Raw genomic sequence first — 21,573 nt, forward strand, 5'->3', positions numbered from 1 at the left:
TATTTGAAGGCACGGGTGGGGCGCATTACTCTGAAAGACATGTTGGCCTTCTTGGGTATTGTGGCGGATGGCTGCCATTGAGGCGTCACAAGTCAAATGAAAGTCAAGTCAGGAACAATGTTTAATTCTGGACACGCCCAAAAAAAAAACACATAGATGGTTAAAAACACCATAGTATACGTATAAAAAAATACATTCTAATTCATTCAGTACTCATTCTGAATCACCTATCACATCCTCGTTTTCCCCCAAATTTGTTTGAGGTGCTTTAGAAGAGGAACGGACTGCCAGCAGATTTGAGGTTTCCAAAACAAAGTTGATTATTAGCTAAAATGAGTCAAAACCTCATTGGTCTAATAGGCTCTATACCAGCGGTAATACTAAACAATTACTAAAAACATAACGGTAAAAGGTAAATTCCACAGATTAAATTACTGGCTTAGTTTTATGAAGTGTTCAGACTCCTACAGTTAAAGAATGCTAACAGGTTGCACTATCCTCCTCCAAAAGTCTGGCAGTTTAGGGCACGATGTGATGGCAGATTCTGCAGGTGTGCAGAGGAGGATGCTGGTCTGCGTCACATGATGTACTCATGCCCCAGGCTGTGTGACTACCAGGAGGGGGTGACTGGAATCCAGTTATTGCATTGCAGGTAGTCGTCGTAAGTCATTTGTATACTAGGGTATGTTAGCAAGAGGGCTTAGGTGAAGCGTTGGTTCCTAAACTTGGATCTATTGCTTGCGAGGAGACGCATTCTATTCAAATGGACACACGGAGATCCTCAGAAGTGCCTGGAGTGGCTAAATGACGTAATCTGGGCCAATGATGCTGAGGAGGTATATGCATCGTTGGTGCACTCTAGCAGTAGACCCAAGGACATAAGGTCAGACTTTTGTCATTACCTCAGGACTTAAGCAAAGCTGGATTGTGCCAATTATGTTGTATGCAGTGTAAATGCTTTGATGGATGTCATGGTCTGTGACTCTAACTGAATTACACCACCTGTGTGCCTATGTTCTGATTGCATGGATGCATGGTACTGTGTTGTTGACAAGTGTTAATAAATGTTTGAGAAGAAAAAAAGGTTTTATGATGCGTTTCCTATGCGCTCAGACTTTTGTCAAAAATCTAACCAGAGCGAAAAACAAATGAACAAGTAAGTTATACTTCACAAACCTAACGCCATGCTTCCCCCATTCAAGGCCGGAGCTATTTTCGCCTAAAGTGTGCGTATAGTGGCAGAAGAGGAGGAGATGTCTCTCTTCAAGGGATAGAAGGCACATCTTTTTGCTCTCCATTTCTCAAGGAATTCTACCAAGAATAAAATCCGATGCTAGGCTCACTTATTATGGGCTGAATGGTCGATCTAGGATCGATTATGTGCTCGTGTCAGGCCCCGACTGGGACAAGATTTTGGGATTAATCTATTGCAGCGAATGGAAAGTGATTATAGATCAATTGCGCTCCAAGTTATGAACCCTATGCCCCAACTGGTTGAAGTGGCTGGTAGAGCAGTACCTATAATAGCACAAGGACACACCAGACACACTGAAATGGGCCTACGTGAACTTGGAAGAATTAACTCCGTCTTTATATTCCAAAATGTTCAATCAGATTGAAACAATATGTAGCCCAAGTTCACGTTCCATGGAAAAATACAAGAGTTAAGCAATAATGCTAGAATTAGTAGGACACATATTGACTGGGCCAGTTAAACGAACAAGGAAGGGGGCAAAGAAACCAGACACATGGTTTGACAGGGATTGCAGAGAAGCCAAACAGGCCTTTATTATGTATGTGAGGGGCAAAGGCGCAGTTGATAAGGACGAGTTATTACAACTGAGGGGGGTCGTAAAAGAAGACAGTAGCCAAAAAAAGTCTGAGTACTTTAATGATAAATGGGCAACCATTACCGAATGTGCACAAAGCATCGATCACGTGGGCTTTTGGACACTGATCACCGATTTAGATCCAAAAGGTGACACAAATACACCCGGATGTATAAACCCTTTAAGATGGCGCAATCATTTTGAAGGTCTGTATACTGCCCCAATTAGGGGTGTTGACAGGTGACCGTTTCGAGGCCTCCTCCCAGGCTCGTCCACAAAGGTACATGGGAGATAGTTACTTGGTCATCTTGGTGGCAGACACAGAGAGTGCCTTAAGAGCACAGAAGGGGGGAAAGCACCTGGGCTGGATGGGGTACCAGTGGATCTTTATAAGAGTGAGGCAGCTATCTGGGCCCCATTTCTAGCAAAGATATTCAGCACTGCACTACAGCAGGATCGAGTCCCGGGCTCCTGGACATCGGCTGTGATGGTCCCAATTTTTAAGAAGGGGGACATAGCAGACCCTGGTAACTACTGACCCATCTCGCTATTGGAGAAAGCAGGCAAAATATTTGCCAAGTCCTGTAGCTGCGTCTAGTGACATGGGTGGAGGAAAGTAACCAGATTAGCCACTTACAGGCCGTCTCTGGGAAAAGCACGATAGGTCAGAGTTTTAGGTTCCATCTAGTTATCCAAAAGCACCTGAGGATTGCAAATGTCAACTTGTATGGGGTATTTGTGGTTTTAAAGGCAGCATTCGATAACGTACCCAAGGACACTCTATGGCTGCTCTACGTGGCAAAAGTATCCCGGAAGAGCTACTTCAACCGATACAGCTCTTGTATAGCAACAATATGGCGGTAGTCCGCTAGGGGGTGGGGGGTGAAGTTACTGGACCATTCTGAGTGGATAGAGGGGTTCGCCAGGGATGTGCTCTTGCCACTGTTCTGTTCTGTTTGTAAATAAATTCCATCATAGAGAGGCTGCTAGTGGAGACCATGGACCAACCGAAAATGGGGAAGGAGCGAATACCCGCCCTTTTCTTTGCAGACAACGCAGTCCTTTATCTACATTATCTAGGGGACTGCGTTTGGCCTTGTCTATTTTCTCAGATGAGTGTAGCAAATTGGGATTAGAAATCAATGCTACAAAAACGAAGGCCATGGTCTTCTCTCCAAAAAAGGAACAGGACCAAACCTTGAACCTAAAGGTGGGTGGTAGAAGGTTAGAACAGGTGGATTGGTATGACCATCTGGGGATTCAGTTTAACAGTGGGGGAGGGTGGGGAAATCAGATCCTCAAGACTAACTCGCTACAGAGAAATAGCGGGGCACTAACTGGGTACCACGCAAGATATTATAGGTGGACGCTGGGCCCAGCCCTTAAATTGTATCGGGCACAGGCTAAGGCATCAGTGATGTACAGGGCTGAGATCTGGGGTTACACAGACTCATCGCCTCCAACAGTCTCTGAAAACAAGTTCTTGAAATCAATCCTGCTGCCCCCGCAAAATACTCCCACAGCCACCACTCATATAGAGTTTGACCTCCCCCCTATTGTATTTTGTATTTGTATTTATTTGTATTTATTGAAGTTATATAGACCTTCAATCAAAAGTGCTTTACATAAGAACAGGCAAAATACAACAAGCATGAGATTGTAAATGAATCATAATACGAAAACAGTTAAAGAACAATTTACAACATTGCAGAGGTGAGGAGGGCGTGGGGAGGGGCAGGGTGAGCGAGGGAAAGGAAGGAGTTAGTGGGGCTAGGGGGAAGATTGGTGAAGAAACGGGGATTAGGACAGTATTTTGCTGGGTCTGTTTGTGGGGTAGTCGGGAGTTGGACAAATATTGCAAGACCTTGGGAGTATGTGATGTCATTGGGGGGCTGGCATAAGATCCGTTGGCTAGCCCATATAAATGAGTGGCTTGCCCATTTGGGCTTTTCGGTTTACTGGCTCAACCCACAGACTGTGGAAGGGGACATGAAACACAGGGTGAAGGTGGCTTTTAAACCTTGCTCCCTGTTCTTGGAGAGGCACAGCACCACCTCACTGACGAGGCCCAACCAGGCCGAAACACGTGTCTGGGGTTGCTGTTGGTACTCATGTTCAGAAAACAATTGCCAGGCATTTCCGTGCTGGACTGCCCTTGGGCTGTACAAAGACTGATATGTAGTGGACATTTCTCTTCTGGGAAAGGATGGTGAGCTAAAGACTGGTTGAGACTCTAACCCGGGATGTAAGCCAGTAGAGAGACACTCCCAGGACCCCCTTGTGTGTGGCTTTTAAAAGATATACATTGATTAAGTAAATTACGTCCTTAGTATCTGACTAGGTTGTTTACCAGTTCAAAATTACACAAGTAACTGGGACGGGAGCAGGAGTTCAGATTGCCCACTGTGTGGCAGGGGAGCAGAAACCATTGCTCACTTTTTATTAATCTGCAAAAAGCTGAAGGAACTCAGAATTACATATCTGAAACCCTTGTTCCAGTTATTTCACATATCAACAACTAGGGATGCGCTGCAGTTTTGTAAAGCGACCTCACACTTGAATGTGGTTTACTTTGTTTCCAAGTACATTCTCAGGGCTTGGCTGAGGAGAAGCAAAGCCCTATAGCTTCGGCTCCACAGAAAGGGTTTAAGCCACAACATTCCATCTGTGGGCACCATTAATGCAAATGAAATATTTTGTACCAAATGATCATAGGCTATCTTAACAGAGATATATATTTTAAGTACTTGTATGTGGTTTTAAAACTGGTAATTTTATTAAGAGTGTTTTTCTCTTCTTAATGAATTATGTAATTGTCTAGGTCGCGCTTTAGTGTTTTAATAATTCATTTTGTACGGTATTCAATATTGTATGCTGTTTATCTACCCACAAGGCTTATGCCGAATAAAGGTTATTAACCACAACAAAAAATCTGATGCTCAATTTGATATAATGTCTTGATTGCCTATGATTTAGGCGTGACCTGATCACCACCTCGTTTGAGGCTATGAAAACAGACTCTTGGTCATCAGTGATTCATGTCAAACTCCCACTAGGCTGTGTCTCAGCGCTAAAAGACCGGCATGCCTAAGTTCATGTGCCTATCAACATGATTAAACATAAATAGCCAGGAATCTTAAAGTTCTTGGACTCAAAGAGATATCACTCTGACACATTACTCTGAATTATACACTTGACACAGGAGGTATCATGTCAATGCATTTAGTATGACCTCCTAACTCCTGACAGTTCTTATTTTCATTAAACAAGCTAAAGCAAAAGCAGATATAACATAACATTACACCTATGAACAAGATTGCCATGTGGGCAAAGAGCATGTTTGAATGGATAAATATAACAAGTGGTGGTTTTAGCTTAACCGCATGTGTAACCTTAATGTCTCATGAAGCTATGCTACCCTATGCTACACTCCATCAGTCTCCATGCACCCAGCAAGCCCCCATCCATTACTCACGTTTAGAGAGGAGGGGGTTTCAAATTAAACGGCTCCTTCTTGGGTTGCCGAGTTCTGCTTAGCTGAGCCTGGCAGTCTCATTCCTCTCTGCTGCTGCTCTACTCTGCACTCCTCTCCAGCCCCTCCGGCTTCAATGGACTGGTAAGTCAGCTGGGCTTCCTTCTTTACCCTTTTTGTGCTTGGGCTTTATATGTATCAAGTAACATGGTTTTCATGCACGTGTGCATTGTCATATCCACTTTCTTGAACAGTGAGGCCTGTCACTGTGTTCATTGAGTTAGGTCTCCTATGTAAAACTACATTAGGTGGGTTTTCGCACATCTCAGTGAGAGCTCTGTACCCATTCAGTGAATGCCTCCACTGTCCTCTATGCACCTTAGCTGCGCGAACGTGCACAATGCTTTTTGTTCGTGTCTGTCAATTTCCTGTTCCTGAATCCTATATAACACTTCCCCTTGTTAGGTCAAAACGGCTGCTCTCAGATAACACCTAATGGTGTGAAGTCAAAGCTCACACCTAATGATATGGAGTTAAAACATGCTGTTTAGCTGTCACTTGTGGTCTGCCATCTATCAGAACAGGAAAGCACCACTTCCTGGACATCAGTGCTCTTGCAGAGCCTAAGAATATTTGTTAAGCAAGTGTGCACACAAACCTTCTGTGTTAAAGTGTGCTGTATGTTTGATAAACCTTTTTCAGCTATCAATGACGGCAGGCCGCATGAAATATGAAAAGCTGTCTCTTACATCTTTCATTGCTTCAATGGCTACAGGCTGCATGAGATATGAAAAGCTGTCTTACATTAGGCTATGAAAAAGCTGTCTTAAATTAGGCTGGGTTCATGTCAACCCCCCACCCCCTCAAGACAGTTGTCATAGATCTGAGGCACTGTGAAGCTATCACTAAATCTTCCAGGAGCTATATTTGCAAAAAAGGCCGCCTATATTGGTGGCAAAAATAAAGCGTGCAGATCCTAGCCAATCTTCTTTGGATGTGCATTAGGCAGCAACATGCTGAAGGAAACGAAATGTGCATGTCAGATTTCTGCAAGGACATAGGCATTGGCTCATTATGCCATGCGTTCCTGGAAGCAGAGGTATCCATCACTTGTCTCGATTGTGGCAGCTCCCTGGGACTCAGGGTTTGAGAGTAGGCATGTTTCTCTTGTGTCTGGCTTGAATCGGGCTTTGTGACTGGAGGCTCAGCTGTTTCCTTTGCTGGTGTGTTGGTCTCACGGCAGACCTCTGGATATAGTTGTCGCTTTCGTCATTCTCGGAGCGGTTTTCTTTTCCATGACATGCTCCCATGGCGAGCCGTGGCCTCTGGGGAGGGGGAGGAGTTTCCAGGAAATCACAGTAGAACACTTGAGGGAAGAATCTCTGGATGCCAGAGTTGTCTCTGTGCACAGATGTTTTGGCCAGTCTGGTATGCCACAATGCAAGTCTGGATGATGAGACTCTGACCCCCACGTTCTTGGCAAGAAGTGATTCTTTGGCACACACCATGCATCTGGCAATAGCTGATACCGTCGACTTCTTCTGATCAATGAGAATTTTTTTTTTTTTTAAATTGAGCACCTTACTAGTACCCAAGGCGTCTGCATAGCTTAGCTCTGAACTGAAACCGAGTTTCTTCAAGGTGCCTCATGTTGCGAACATTCACCATTCACTGTCTACAGCAACATAAAAGAGAGATTACACATATTAGCAGCTGTCCACAACCCAAAGCACTTGGCAAATAAGTCAGTGTTTTAATTAACATGTCCAGCGTGGTCAGCCCTTTTCGAAGAGCTTTTGTGGCAGCCATTGTAACCACAGAAAAAACTGTGTACATGCCTCTTAACTGTCAGTGTACTGCTGCACACTCTTAGATGCATGTTCTGCAGGCGTGCCATATGAAAGCTCAATTTTGGAAAATCTAATGGTCGGAACTTGAGACTGGGCCAGTATGGAAATTCACAATAAACCCACAGCACTTAACTTGTGTACTTACAGTAACCAGGGTTGGAACCCCAATGGCAACATGACAACAGGACTCATTGAATTGCACCAGATATGAGCCATTAGATACACTGTGTACTTGACTGTGAAAAAATGCGATTGGTGTAACATGAAGTTTGCATTTAGTGTTACTGTCACAGTAATTTACTGGCGCAGCATGCATGCAAACTATGCGAATGGATCCTTTGAATTCACATAATGAGTACAGTGTTATTTCATGACTTGAAGGTGACACACAAGCATTTGAATACGGCACAACATAGGTTTCCCTGATCCAAGTGTCATTAACCAAGTGCACATTACCCCAGGAATACAGTCTCTGGCATACCATGGAAGCTGTCGTCTGAAGGGGAATATTTAACAAACCATGCAAAATCCAATTAGTCAAGCCTAGTACCCAGGCAGATGATGCTGCAACACTCTTTGTAAGTACACTAAGCAACAACAACGTAGACCCTGATATTGCCTGGCGTATGGCAACCTTGGACAAGCTAAGTATATTTGTTTGCTCTGGCCATGACATTATTTCCAATCTGGGGCTCCTCTGCTAAGAGTGTCCAGAAAATCTGTTACCACAGAAAGACTTACTGCGGCTTCTTGGTCGCTTCTAATCATAGGTCATTTCGAACCAATCCACTACATCTGTAGCGACATCTCTTAGCGCATAGAAGCCCTGCTCTAGCGCTTGATCATTAGAATCTGATGCATGAAATCCTAGCCGTACTGCCTCGCTTTCAGTCTGCAGGATTTGGATTATTGCTTGTGACCAAGTGTAAGTTCTACCTGTTATCGACGCTTGTCTCCCCTCACAAGGTACTCTAGGGTCAGAGGTGGTGCAGGTAGCTGATCTCCTGACAGGTCCACTCTGCGTGCGCCTCAGAACAGTAGCCGACTGCATGAAAGCTGTCCAATTCTCTTCTTTTATGAAGTTATCTAGAGAGTGTATCACCTCACTAAGCGGATACTGCGAACGCATTCCTTGGCACAGCTTATCTATGGATATGCCTTGTGTCAGGGAAGTGTTATGCGAATTCCAAGCTCTATATGGGCCCACACTGGTTCCTGATTTTCTTTTATTGCATTCATTTGCTTGCACCACCCATAATACAGGCCTCCCTGATACATAGGTAATATGCTTGGTGCCATTTTGTTCATTTTCTAGGCCACAATCCAGAACTCGCCTTCTTCCCTCTTCCAGTCACGGTAGAAGCTCAAGTTCCGATTACTACAAATTGTCTGGAACTGCATATAATTTAGAAAATACATCAAATGTGGGAATCTACATGCCATGTCCAACGTGTGAACATCTTTGATTTGTCATATCTGTTGACCCCCAAGTAGACCACAGCAATGTTTGAAAAGTATTCTCTGTCAAAGAAAACGACTGAATCTGCAACATACATGTGCTGTGCATCATGTGGCTCTTGAGGGAATGTATACTGATTTTCAAACATGTAAACCCCTGCTTGCTATGGCCTTAGTTACATATATGGGAACTGTGCTTGAAATTCAGGACTATCGGTTTGGCACGGCATTGCACAGTGTTCCCAGAAAGTGTATTTGGGCCACAGGATGGGCTCACGCTTGACAAGTAAAAAGGCATTGTAATATCTTACATAGCCCACATATTGAGGCTGGAGTTCCCGGCTCTTGGAGTTCTCTTTTCTCTAACATGTGTGAAGAACTCAAAGGCTTTAGAATAAACTCTTTGCTTGCAGGTAGAGTGGAAACCTTACTTAAAAAATGCCCCGAAGTCAGTGAGATGAGAAACACAGTGAGGCTCGGTCACAGTAGAAGGAAATATATTGCTACCATCATATAACACCGTCTCAGAAAGTCTGTCAAAAGAATTCTTTAATTACTTTAGCAACCAGAAGGGCTTTCTGTTTCCAAATTGGCAGACCTAAAGTACTTCCATGAATTGTGGAGTTGTAGTCAAGCGTGACATATTCTTCCTTATCTTGAACAACAATCATCATTATTTGTCGGTGTAAAGACTTGAGGGGGGTTTCTGTACTCCTTCCCTCTATATGGCAGAGTAGAAGCACAGAGCACCCCAGCCAAGGTTCCCTATTGTTGGTAGCAATGGATGAGCAACCAAGGCTTAAGCTCTCAGGAGGTGATGCAGGCTGGTGTAGTCCCCACACCCCCCACAAAGCAATTTCCACACACTTTTATGTGATAACACTGTTCTTTATTTAAATAAAGTTCAATATATATACACAATCCATAACACACACTTTTACAAGTATCTTGCAAGTAGCTGTTCCGCTGGAAGACGCTGTATGGGAGTGCATTGGAACGTTGAGGACAAATAAGATTCTTTTAAACCAATGCGGTACGAGCTTTGTTGGTGCGCATCCCCCTTTCCCAGAAAACCTACTTAACAAGCAGGTGCGCGCCTTTGCAAGTAGCTTGAAAGTAGCTGTTCCGCTGGGGGACGCTGTATGGGAGTGCATTGGAACGTTGAGGAAAAATAAGAAGATTCTTTTAAACCAACGCTGTACGGACCATTACTATTGGATGGACAGCTTCTCTAACGTTTGAAAATAATATATTATGATCTATATTACAAGGAACACGTTTTAATGGACTCATTGAAACTCTTCTCCACTTTTAGGTACAAGTTTTGTTGGTGCCCCTTTCCCTTTCCCAGAAAGCCTACATAATAAGCAGGCATGTGTTTGCAAGTAGCTTGAAAGTAGCTGTTCCTCTTTTCGGGGGCTCGGGGACCTCAGGTATGAGGTAGTACTTTTGCTCCCTTTTCCTGTGTTTTTGCAAATCTAATCACCCTTCTCCTTTGTTAAGGAAAGCTGTCTGAGAGATCATTTTGCACAAAACCTTTAGTATCAATATATTGGGCATTAAGCCGAATAGAGGTTTGCGGTGAGAGTTTTTTGGCTCTTGTTATAAATGAGTTTACTGATTTCTTGCGAAAATCTACTGGTGGATGCTTATAGAAGCAGCCCGGTTGTGGTAAAGCTGCAGTGTCCAGAAGTAAATATAACGTATCATGATACGTTACCGCACTCTGTCGAAACCGCAAATTGGTGTTTTGTTGCTGCAAGCAGCGCCACAATGCCCCCGGGCTGTCTAACGCAGGTGCACGTGTTATCTGGAGAAGCCTGCTAAATATTCGGTTGCACTCTCACTGGTGGAGAAGTAAGTGAGTTGCATTACAGCATAAAGATATATTGTCTGAAAGCTGATATACTGCCACACGGTATACCTTTTTAAAATTCTACAGAAAACGTTACCGCACTGTGTGGAAACAACAGCGAATTGGTATTTTGTTGCTTCACGTGTTATCTGGGGAAGCTTGCTAAATATACTATTGCACTCTCACTGGTGGAGAAGTAAGGGAGTTGCATTACAGCATATAAACATATCACCTGAAAGCTGACATACTGTTAAATGGTATAGCTTTTTAAAAATTTCTACAGAAAACTGGTGTATTGTTTTTCATCAAGTGATACCAGGTTTAACTGAATTGTGTGATCTGGCGTGTAGTAATATTAACACTATCTTGTAAAATACTGCCGCGATTGTGCTTCCACATTTGGTAGTTGTGGGAGTGAGACCCAAAAGAGGGAAGATGGGTTCCAAACCTGGAACACAAAATCTGAAAAGGAAAAAGGGTAACAGGAGTGTATCTGTTACGCTCACCTGGTCTCTGCAGGGGCGTTGGCGCATGGTTGGAGCCCTCCCTCGACTTGGCTCCCTGGTGTCGGTTGTCTCCCCCAGCTGCCTCGGAGAATAGGGTTCTGGATACTGGTGTTGCATCTGGGAGGAGAGAACAGCAAATGAGGAGAGTGTGGAGGTGTCCTGAATCCCCTCGCCTCTTTCGTGCCAAAACTCGGTGCTGGACTGCCCCAGGGCAGGACAAAAACTGATATGTTTGGGATATTTCTTCTCTGTGAAAGATAGTGAGCTAAAGACTCTGGGTAAGTCTCTCGTAACCAGGACTAATGTCTGGCAGAGGGACTCCCAGGACCCCCCTTGTTAAGTTGATGTAAACTAAAACACAGATATCCAATAATTTGTGGAGAACATTGTTCATAAAGAACTGAAATGCTGCTGGTGCGTTGCATAGCCCAAAGGGCATAACTTGGCAGTCAATAAGCCTGTACTTGGTCCTGAATGCGGTTTTCCATTTGTCGCCTTTTTTCACTCTTACCAAATGGTAAGCTCCCCGCAGATCGAGTCTCGTATAGATTTGTGCATTCTTTACCTGATCAAGCAGTTCGGGAATCATCGGTAGAGGGTATCTATTCTTCACCGTTTTTTGGTTTAATACCCTACAATCTATACAAGTCCTGAGGTCCCCTTCCTTCTTTGGCACGAAGAAGAGCGCGGAAGAGGCTGGAGACATGGATGGGCGAATGAACCCATTAGCTAAATACTGGTCTAGATACGTTCTCAGGTGATGATTTTCTTGCTCAGTCAGAGCATAAATTCTGCTGCGCTCCGGGGACCAGGTCGATCTGACAATCATAAGTTCCGTGAGGCGGTAGGGTATTGGCTTGTTCCTTTTGAAATACATCCAGGAAGTCTTGATATTCGGAAGGTAGTGAACCGACAATTCCCAGAATGGATTTTCCTTGGGGCTGCACTTTTCTCCCTTCCCTATGGTAACAGTGTCTCGCACATTCCTGCGGGAAGGTCATTTTACGGGTACGCCAGTCAATCCGTGGGTTATGGGTTTCCAGCCACGGTATCCCGAGGATCATTTTGAACTTGGGGGGGCCCCTATAAGGTCAAACGAAATGCTTTCCTGGTGACCATCCAGACATGTCAGCATTACTTTGTCGATGTGTTGAGTTACTGGCCCCGAAGACAGCAGTGAGCCATCCACGGCAGTGACATTTTCCGAGTGTGGTTTTTGCTGAAGTGGAAGGCCTATCCGTGTGGCCAAATCTTGGTCGATGTAGTTCCCCACCGCACCACTATCAATGTAGGCTTGACTCTTTATGGCTGTTGGTGGTGGGTTAGAAGCACCGGGATGACTAGGTGGGAGGTCTGTCCAGCTTTCTTGATTCCGCTCGACAAGTGGACCTCTACACTTGCCGGGCATCTGAGTTTTCAGACTCTTGTTCCTTGACTTCGGTTTCAGTGTCCACGACCCCAGCACTTTTTTCGGCAGCTTAACAGGGCATTCGAGCAAGAAATGTCCTGCCTGGCCGCAATATAGACAGAGTTGCTGTTGTCTCCTCTTTTCCCTCTCTGCTTTGGAAATGGGAGCTCGCACCCCCCCTCCCCGATTTGCATGGGTTCGATAGCTTCATGAGCCTTGGTTTGACTGTTCACTGGTTGCAAATAAACTGACTTCCCTTCTGACCGTGTGCGATCCATTCTTTGGTCTTGAAGACGATGGTCCAATTGTACGGTTAGGTTAATATACTCCGCACAAGTCTCGGGCGGATTGACCACTTGAGCTAGCACATCTTTTAACTCACCCTGTAGTCCTCGGTGAAATAGTGTAGTTCTTTTCTCTTCAGGCCAATTCGTTTGTGCAATGAGGCTGTTGAAGGTGGCAATGTAAGTAAATAGGTCATGATTCCCTTGTCTAAGAGATAGCAACTCATTGTCTAAGGCTTGTCCGTGGGTGTGCCTGGCAAACAGTTTTTCCAATTCCTGTTGAAATTCTCCAAAGTTCCGAAGTATGGGATCATCCTGGGTTACTAATGGGATGGACCAGTCAGCTGCACAGCCTCCCAGATAAGAAAGTACAAAAGCCACCCTTGCGCTGTCGTTAGGGAAAGCTCCTGGTCGACATAAGAAGTGGAGACGACACTGGTTCATGAAGACGGCATATTTGTTCGGGCGCCGAAGAAGCGTTCGGGTGGAGCCAAAGGAACAGCCCCAGGCAGAATCGCCTGTAATGGAAGTGATGGTTGGGGCACCTGGATCGGCGTGATTCCGGGTAACGGAGTTTGTCCTGCATGTGTTTGAAGCATCTGCCTTGCCAGATCATCCGTCCACTCATGGCCAACTATAAGGTCTCTTCTCATGGAATTAGTCTCTTGTCTTGAGGCATGAACTTCAGCCTGCAGTTCCGCCAGGAGTTGGGCTAATTGGTCTGTTTCAGAGGCTTCCATGGCGCCCAGGCAGAGATTCGGGGAGGCTTTGCCTTCTGTTACGCTCACCTGGTCTCTGCGGGGGCGTTGGGGCACGGTTGGAGCCCTCCCTCGACTTGGCTCCCTGGTGTCGGTTGTCTCCCCCAGCTGCCTCGAAGAATAGGGTTCTGGATACTGGTGTTGCACCTGGGAGGAGAGAAGAGGAAATGAGGAGAGTGTGGAGGTGCCTGTTATACCCGCCCTGCGTCCCGCAACGCGGTGACGCAGGGCGTCTTAATAAAGGCCCCGCCCCCGAGCATGGGAGGCAGTTCCGGGCCAAGACTCTGTGTGGCGTGTTTCATTTTGCTCCGGCCGGAGCTGCGCCACCGCAGCCTACTTCAGAGGCCTTCAACGTTCTGCCTCCGCGTGGAGCCAGAATGTAACACTGGCGATGAGGGAAACTGGACCCAGCGCACGCTCGACACCCTACCAGCTGATTATCTCAGCAGCGACACGCACAATTTTTGGACACCCGGTGGGGGGGGCACACAAAACCCCCCCGCCCAAAAAATAAATAAATACGTTCTCTCTCTTTTCGGCTGAATTGTCGAATTTCCTTTCCACACAGGGCCCAGGCGCTGGAGGAGACACAGTGGTCCCAGGGCGCTGCAACATCCAACCAACTGGTATCCAGGGGCCAGAGGCACCACAGCACCACATGAGAAGCTATCGCACACGCAGCGCGCACGTGTGATCACGGCAGCAGGCACCTGGAGCGAGGCAGATGGTCCCATCAGCTACTGGTTCGAAGGTTGGCCACAAAAGGGACCACTGACACCTGAAACAACGTACCAAGGTGAGGAGAATAGAACCCATCAAGTGACACTGAGGCCCCATTATGGCGACCGGCACGTCCACCCCCAGGCCCGGTACGCCCTCTAGACTCGTGGCGTATCTGTCAATGTCGTCATCACAAGCTCGCCCACAAGGGAGCTCCTCTGCAATGATTCAGCCATTTGACCCATTCACGGATCCATCATCAGTTGGGTCCCGGTGGCAGCTATGGATCCAAACATTCGAAATGGCAATGGAGTGCAAGGACATAATCACCGCCAGGAAAATGAGATCGCACCTGTTGCTAAATGTGGGGGACGAGGTGCTACGTATCTTCAACTCGCTAACCATTGTCGATGGCCAGGACATTTACCAACAAGCGAAAGATGCCCTGACTGCTCATTTTCTCCCACAACTCAACCCGGATTATGAAACCTTCATATTCTGCACCACATTTCAGGCAGAAGAAGAGACCTTGGATGCCTACCCCACCCGAATCAAGAAGCTGGCGATTTTCGTGAGTTCACGGATGTCGAGAAAGAAATCCGGAGACAACTCATCAACGGCATCCAATCGGAGAAACTGAGAAGGATGGTGCTGAGTGAGAAGGGCATCTCTCTAACACGCATTCTGGAGTTGGGTCATCAAAGGGAGCTGGCACTTGCCAGGGCCGCCAACATGGGAGTGACTCTTCAAAAACTACAGCCTGCCCTCATGAAATCCATGGTGGCCCATGTCACCAACAGACAGTCCACAAGAGATGAGGCTGGTGGCAACTACGCACCAGCCAGATGGCAGCCACGGATCCCGGGACCCACGGAGTGTGGATGGTGTGGTGGACCGCGTCATGGACGGCGGAACTGCCCGTCCCAAGGACAACATGTGGGGCATGTGGCAGAAAGGACCACTATGCTAAGGTGTGCCGGTCATCGGGCACCCCACTACCGTCTCCACAGAATCTCCAGGAGAAGAGTGGGACCAAGAAAAAGAAGCAAGCGAGTGCAAGGCGAGTCGAAACGACCAACTCTTCAACTGAGGAAGAAGGGGATGACGTCACAGCGACCCAACAAGAACCTGGCAGGGAGCAGTGGACGAAAGGGAGAAAAGTATGGCTGGTGTCGGCTTTGGATCATGGACACGCTACGCAGAAAAAAGGGCTCAGGAGGTGCAAATGCCAGGTCACTCTCCAAAACCAGCGGGTATGGATGACCATAGACACGGGAGCCTCCGTAAATGTCATGCCCACAAGCACATTTCAAACACTGCAACCATGACCAGACCTGAAGAACACAGACACCCTTCTGTTTGCATATGGCTGTAGGAAACCACTATCGGTGGTTGGCATATTCCGCACCACCCTCATCCACAGTGAAAACAGGCTACCGTCAAAAATCTACATAGTAAATGCGGGGATCGAATACCTTCTGAGTGGTGATGCGGCTGAAGACCTAGGGCTAGTAAAGTTCATCAGTCAAGTCAAGGAAGCACAAGAGGTTGAGAACATCCTTGCACAGTATCCCAACCTGCAAAAAGGGATTGGGTGTTTGAAAGGAAAGACAATCAAGCTCCATATTGACAAGTTGGTCCAGCCAAAGGCCGTCAGACACCGGAGGACCCCATTCCACATGCGTGAACAGGTGGAGAAAGAACTTAAAGCATTGGAAGAAGCCGGCACTATAGAAGAGGTAACGGGGCCGACACCATGGGTTTCCCCGATGGTGGTCACAAAGAAACCCAAACAGCCAGGAAAGGTCCGAATCTGTATAGACATGCGCCTCCCGAACACTGCCATCAAGCGGGAGCGCCACATCACGCCGACCCTCGATGAAATCGTGGCTGACCTCATGGGATCAAGGGTCTTCTCTAAGGTTGATTTGAAAGCAGGCTACCACCAGCTGAAGCTGCATAGGGACTCTCGGTACATAACCACTTTTTCGACACACATGGGTTTGCGAAGATATAAGCGGCTAAGCTTTGGGATCTCTTCGGCTGCCGAAGTCTTTTAACAGACAATTCAGGAAGTCATCCGGGGCATACCAGGTGTCCTAAATGTGAGTGATGATATCCTGATCCATGCTCACGACAGAGGAGAACACTTAAGAAGATTATGGATGCTTTTGGGCCGACTAGAAGATGCTGGACTAACTATTCACAAAGAAAAATGTGAGTTTTTCAAGACGGAAATATCATTTTTTGGCTACAAGTTCAGCAGCACTGGCATTTCCCCGGACCCCCAGAAGGTTTTATTTATTTATTTATTTATTTATTTATTTGCATTTATCAAGTGCGCTTGCAGCCCATAAGGCATCGAGGCGCTGTTACAGATGATAAGCAGACTAGATTTACAGGCGGGTGCCCAATGGGCTCATGGTTACACAGTAACAAACAAATATGCAGGGAATTGTTCAAACCAACTCGTGATAGATATTCTGTTTAGACAAAGAGTCTAGTTTTAATAGCCTTACGGAAGGCTAGGTGTGATTCAATCAGTCTTAAGTGAGGTGGCAGGGCGTTCCAGTGCGTGGCTGCTTGGGTGGGGAAGCAAGAGCCTCCAGCGCGCACCTTTCGTGAAGTGGGTGTGAGAATCGTGTTGGCATAGCGTGATCTTAGGGGTCTGGTGGCCATGTGCCTGATGATTCTGTTGGTCAGGTAAGGCGGGGCGAGCTTGTGGAGGCATTTGTGGGTGAGGGCAAGCGTTTTAAAGACAATTCTCTCTTTGACAGGGAGCCAGTGGGCTTGCCTTCTGATTTCAGAGATGTGGTCTCTTCTGGCGGTACCTGTGGCTGCCCTGAGCGCATTGTTTTTAGCTAGCTGCAGTTTGGCAACGTTTTTGCTGGAGGTCACAGCGAGGAGGGCATTGCAATGGTTGCCGACTTACAGGCGGCGAGTCCGCCCATGACACCCACTGACGTGCGCAGCTTCCTGGGGATGGCCACATACTGTGGGAGATTCATCCGGAACCTGGCCACTCTCTCTGAACCCCTTCGAGAACTTACCAAGCTCAACACAAAGTGGGAATGGGGGAAAGAATGTCAGGAAGCATTTGAAAGCATCAAAGAGTCATTATCCGTGGACACGAAAATGGCGTACTACGACACTGCGCTCCCGACTGAACTTTTTGTGGATGCCAGCCCTGTTGGCCTAGGGGCCATCCTAATATAGGTCACCAAAGAAGGTGAGAAGAGGCCCATCGCCTACGCGTCAAGAGCTCCCACAATGACAGAGCAGCGATACTCTCACATTGAGAAGGAGGCAATTGCCGTATTGTGGGGGTGTCGCAACTTTCATCTCTATCTGTATGGCAGAAGGTTCACGGCGATTACGGATCACAAACCCCTCCGGGCAATCTTCATGGGCACATCCTCGCACCCGCCGGCCAGAATAGCCAAATGGCTGCTACATCTCCAACAGTATGATTTTGAGTTGGCATATCAGCCGGGAAGCAGAAACCCGGCAGACTTCCTCTCAAGACACCCTCGAGCGGCGACGCCACAGGAAGTTCAGATAGCCAAAGAGACCGAGGAACATATCTGCCAGGTGGTGCGGGCCATGAGGCCAAAGGCTGTCAGCATCAATGACATTGCAGATGAAACACACAAGGACCCGTGTTGCGACCTGGCAAAGGATGCCATCATCTCGGGCGACTGGAGGTCCTTCATGAAGAACACCCACAACAGGACAGCGGAAGCAAAGGCGTTCCTCACAGGGATGTTCACCATACGACAGGACCTGTCGATCACAGAGCAAGGATTGCTGCTCAGGGTAAATCGCATCATCATCCCACCGTGCCTGCAGGACAGAATAGTGTCGCTCGCCCATGAAGGCCACCAAGAGATGGCTCGGACGAAGGCACCGTGTGTGGTTTCCACAAATAGATGTAAAGTTGGAAAGGCTAGTCAACACCTGTCTACCATGCCTGATAACCGGAGCCCCACCTGATCTAGAACCAATCCAGTCAGCGGAACGAGGTTCTTGCAGATGGGACGCAATAAGCATCGACTTTTGTAAACTGCAAGAATGCTTGTACCTCCTGGTAGCCATTGATGATCACTCCCGATATCCCGAAGTCGAGGTGGTTGAATCCACGGCAGCGGAGGTGGTCATCCCGGCCATCGAGAAGATGTTTGCAACGCATGGACTGCCCACTACGATCAAGAGTGACAACGGCGCACCCTTCCAAGGGGAGGAGTTCAAACACTACCTGCAAGAACTTAATATCCGGTATCATCACATCATGCCAAGGTGGCCCCAGGCGAATGGGGATGTGGAACGGTTCATGAGAAAAATTAACAAAGTGCTGAGGTTATCAAGAGCAAATGCCAGTCCGTGGAAAGTCGACCTCTATCGTTTTCTGCGAAACTACAGGGTCACCCCGCACAGCACGACTGGTGTCCCGCCAGCTGACCTCATGTTCGGCACCGTCATAAAATCTTCCATTCCACATCACCCCAGCAGAAGCCCGGACAGAGTCGACAATGAGCGCACCGAAAGAAGAACAGGTGCCAATGCCCACATGAGTGCCAAGAGGAGGTCGAAACCATCCAACCACCAGGTGGGCGACCAGGTGGTCATGCTGCGGAACCCAACAAAGTCCAAGTTGGACTCCCGCTATGAGTATCTCCCGTGGACTGTCAGCGAGACACAAGGGACCATGATAACTGTGCAAAGAGGACACCGTCAGGTGACATGAAATGCGTTGTGGTTCAAGGCTGTGCCACGCAACCTATGGACTGATGGGGACTGTCCCCAAGAAGGTGAAGACTCCCAGCTGATTGAAGACGAACCCACTAACTTTCAGGGTGAAGAAGAAGCGAGTGACAGAACGTGGGAGCAGTGGAGCGAACCGGACATGGGTGAGCCGGAGATGGAAGGTGAGCGACCCGATGAAACAGTGGGGCCCAGCTCCAGGGGTGGGAGATATGGCCTAAGAACCGCCACCAAGCCGCCAGCTCGGCTCAAAGACTATGTGTGGTAGTTTGCCCCACAAGGACTCTAAAAGCGGAAAGCACCTGGGTTGTTGTATTTTCAAGCATTTGCGTATCTGATGATGTGTGTGGTTAAAAGTTAAGTTATAATAAAGGAGGGATGTTGCGGGACGCAGGGCGTCTTAATAAAAGCCCCCCCCCCCGCGCATGGGAAGCAGTTCCGGGCTAAGACTCTAACAACGTGTGGCGTGTTTCATTTCGCTCCGGCCGGAGCTGCGCCACCGCGGCCTACTTCAGAGGCCTTCAACGTTCTGCCTCCGCGCAGAGCCAGAACGTAACAGTTTCCTGAATCCCCTCACATTTTACGTGCCAGAACAATGTGCGCAAGAGTCTTCCCATGCAAGCTCACCTGTTCTTTTGAGATGTTGGGCTCTCCGTCCTACTTTCTTCGGCAGGGGCGTGTAGAGAGGGCCTAGTTGCTTCACTGGCCCGCGACGTGGCGATCCAGACCGGCTTTGACCAATCCACTTGAAGGTAAGTCTTTGGTTTTTTAATAATGTCTATAGCGATAAGAGGGCGCTAGAGCGTGACCAAGATGGCCGCACTGGTGTGAGCGCCGTCAGCGCAACTAATTAATCCTTCCCAATAACACGGATCCGGGGCCCATCTGACCCCCCCCCCAGTCGAGGGACAGCTGTCCCAACGGATAGCGCACCAGCCGTCACCCCCTCAGCCTCCGGGAAGACAAGGAAAACGACTGCGGCTGCCTGCCCAGCGCGGAGGCAAAGTGTGAGGAGGCCCTGATCAGCTGCGGCCCGCGGCAGCGTCTAAAGCGCGGCGCCGCGGGCGAACAAACCGTCAACACGTGCGTTCTGGGCAGACGCGTACGAGAGAGCGGCCGTAAGATCAGCAGCCTTCCCGGCAGGAAGACAAGTCAGCGAGCGGCTGCCTGGGCGAACCGCATTGGGAGAGCGGATCCGGGGGCTCCTGAAAGGCGCGGTTACCTGCGGGAGAAATCCACCCGAGCGGCCCTGCTGACGGCAGGCACCGGGACAAGGAGGAGGAGCAACAACCCCCTCGCTACATACAGCCCGGGGGCCATCCAACCCCCCAAAGGTGAGGCAGCCGACTCGAGGTGGGACACGGAGGCGGGCGGAGCCAGAAGCGCCGGCGGGGACCTGGTGGGTTAGGGGAGCGGAGAAAGGAGAGCCCGCTCCATAGGTGTACCGCTCCCTCCCCACAGGTGGAAGACAATTTCCCAAACCAAGCGGCGGACCCGCCTTTCCCCCCCTCCTCCTCGGCGGCCATCCAGCGTAAGGCCGCGTGGGCCTGGCAGCTACCGCCAAGCGCCGGGGGGTCTGGATCCGTGTAGACACCCCGGCACAACAGCAGGCCCGAGGCCGGCCGGACTGCGGGCCCGCCCCCGGCGGTCGCACAGCACTCAGAGGGCCCCCACCTCACCAGAAGAGCTACGAACGGGCGGTAGCCCCAGCCAACGCCCCAGTGGCCCCCCTCTCTCACGCCCCAGCAGTTTAAGCGGCAGGTAACCCTACCAGCCCATGCAGAGCATGGAGCACAACAACGGGGCTGGAGCCGGGCGCCTAAACCAACCCCCGCACTCGCCTTAGAGGGCTCCAGGCAATACAGGTCGAGAGGAAACTCCCTGGGGCACCGAGTAACCCTGATAAGGGCAGGACAGTAAAGGTCTGCTAACCATAACCCAAGAACCATCTGAAACACTGCCACACGAGATAGCCCAGAGGAACCCTCGTGGCGTCCGTGGGCCGCACGTACCACCAAACTCCCCTCCTCCCCTCCCCTGGGAAGACAACAAAGGCTTAGAGTACACAGGTGAACACCCCCACTCTATTAACGCAAACACAGCAAACCATCACGATGGGGAAAGCAGACAAATCTCAGCGGAAGCTGACATTCGAGGCTGGAGCCATAGTGAAAACCCCCAAAACAAATGCGGGACAAGAGAACTCTGAAGGGGCCACATCCCAAGAAGTCGAGCCCATTCCAGACACAGACATCAGAGAAATCATCCTCGACTTAAAAGCGGGGATCGGCAACATAAATAGCAAGCTAGACTCCCTGTCCACCAAAGTTGACCAGCTTCAACACCGTCTAGACAAACACGCGGACAGGCTGGACACAGCTGAACAACGAATTTCCGACGTGGAGACAACGCTAGAAACACAAATTAAAGCTGTTAGGGCCAAGAACGAGGACCTAGAAGGGCAATCACGCCGGAACAACATTAGGATCCTCGGGGTAAGAGAGCAGCAAACCACGGGGAAAATGGAGGACTTCATCGAAAATCTATGCAAGGAGATATTTGGAAACCTTGCACTGTCCAACATGTTCGTGGTGGAGCGGGTTCACAGGGTCCCAACCAACCGCCCCATCCCCGGAGTGGCCCCCCGCCCAATAATAGCAAAACTGCTCAAC

At 48.5% G+C, this 21,573-nt stretch overlaps 1 protein-coding gene across 2 annotated transcripts in view; it reads left to right on the plus strand.

Moving 5' to 3' along the window:
• Positions 1-21,573, plus strand: part of LOC138453798 (zinc finger protein 250-like) — a 303,566-nt gene that overhangs the window by 38,241 nt on the left and 243,752 nt on the right. The window lies entirely within an intron of this gene.

This window comes from Ambystoma mexicanum, chromosome 4p, assembly GCF_040938575.1.
Source record: "Ambystoma mexicanum isolate Mex_15411 chromosome 4p, UKY_AmexF1_1, whole genome shotgun sequence".
NCBI lineage: Eukaryota > Metazoa > Chordata > Amphibia > Caudata > Ambystomatidae > Ambystoma > Ambystoma mexicanum.